This window comes from Limulus polyphemus, unplaced genomic scaffold (assembly GCF_000517525.1).
Source record: "Limulus polyphemus unplaced genomic scaffold, Limulus_polyphemus-2.1.2 Scaffold6562, whole genome shotgun sequence".
NCBI classification, from domain to species: domain Eukaryota; kingdom Metazoa; phylum Arthropoda; class Merostomata; order Xiphosura; family Limulidae; genus Limulus; species Limulus polyphemus.
This window is the reverse complement of record NW_013672172.1, coordinates 24,350-26,360: the sequence shown is the minus strand read 5'-3', so window position 1 is coordinate 26,360 and position 2,011 is coordinate 24,350.

Below are 2,011 nucleotides of genomic sequence, written 5' to 3'. Positions count from 1 at the left end.
CCACACCAGGTACATCCTGCTACTATTATGTAGTACCACAACAGGTACATCCTGCTATAATTATGTAGTACCACACCAGGTACATCCTGCTACTATTATGTAGTACCACAACAGGTACATCCTGCTATAATTATGTAGTACCACACCAGCTACATCCTGCTACTATTATGTAGTACCACACCAGCTACATCCTGCTACTATTATGTAGTACCACTCCAGGAAAATCCTGCTATTATTATGTATTACCATACCATGTACATCCTGCTACCATTATGTAGTACCAAACCAGGTACATCCTGCTACTATTATGTAGTACCACAACAGGTACATCCTGCTACTATTATGTAGTACCACACCAGCTACATCCTGCTACTATTATGTAGTACCACACCAGCTACATCCTGCTACTATTATGTAGTACCACACCAGGTACATCCTGTTAGTATGATGTTGTACCACACCAGGTACGTCCTGTTAGTATGATGTATTAATACACCAGGTACATCTGTTAGTATGATGTAGTACCACACTACGTACACCTTTTAGTATGATGTAGTACCTCATCAGGTACATCTGTTAGTATGATGTAGTACCACACCAGGTACATCCTGTTGTATGATGTATTAATACACCAGGTACATCTGTTAGTATGACGTAGTACCATACTAGGTACATCTTGTTGTATGATGTATTAATACACTACGTACATCTGTTAGTATGATGTATTAATACACCAGGTACATCTGTTAGTATGATGTAGTACCACACCAGGTACATCCTGTTGTATGATGTATTAATACACCAGGTACATCTGTTAGTATGATGTAGTACCACACTACGTACATCTGTTAGTATGATGTATTAATACACCAGTCTTGAAATGTGATTTGCCAGTTTCTTCTTTCACAGCTGGCTGATCTTCATGTCTATCTTATACCAAAAGATAAATGGATAGAGAGAAGAAAACTTGCTAAGAACCAGGTCGTAGATCACGCCGTTTCTTCCGGATTCATCAGGTGAGACAGTAGAATAAAATATCACTAGTATAATATTCGTTACGTTAAGATAATACAATAAAATATCACTTGTATAATATTCGTTACGTTAAGATAATACAATAAAATATCACTTGTATAATATTCGTTACGTTAAGATAATACAATAAAATATCACTAGTATAATATTAGTTACGTTAAGATAATACAATAAAATATCACTAGTATAATATTCGTTACGTATCTGCTTGTTTGATAATTTCCCGTAAAAATTCTTTCCGAGAAACTTCAGCGATACAAGTCCTTTCTTAATTAAAACTAGTTTATTCCTTCTCGTTACAAACTTAGTAATACACTTCAAAGTGTGTGAATCGCTGTGAATTATAGCGTGTGTTTATAAAAGTAGTTAAGTTTAAAGTGACTGTGGAAATTACTTACGGTGCCTACTGCTCGCTTGACTCGATTACCTCTCTTCAATCTATCTCCGGCTTATATACTAAAAAAGAGGGCGTCTAGCAAACGCTGGGACATTTCTGAGGTTGTCTGCTAAGTCACGATCCTTCTAGAAACTCCAGCCCGCATGCTCCCATCGTCGCGCGACTTCCGCTGTCGTAGCAATATTCTTTACAGTAAGAAAGTAGAATAAAATATTACTGGTATAATATTTCCTAACGGTAAGACACTATAATAAAACATTACTGGTATAATATTCGTTATATTAAGATAATACAATAAATTACGGTAAATTAACAAATCAGATGACAAGCACATGCGATATAAAGTCGTGGTAGAGCAGAATGTATCAGAACTACTTTTTTACACTGTTTAGCGTTTCTTAAATAGTGTGAAGCCACCGAAAATGTTGAGTAAGTTATACAATGAAATATTCATGCATGCTATGGACATGACAGTTATACAGTGGAACATGTTTGATTGGAAACTACGCCGCAGGATTATTGTCAGATAGAGCACGATCAGACTGTAACGACTTGGTAACGCTACAGAATTGTTTTAAT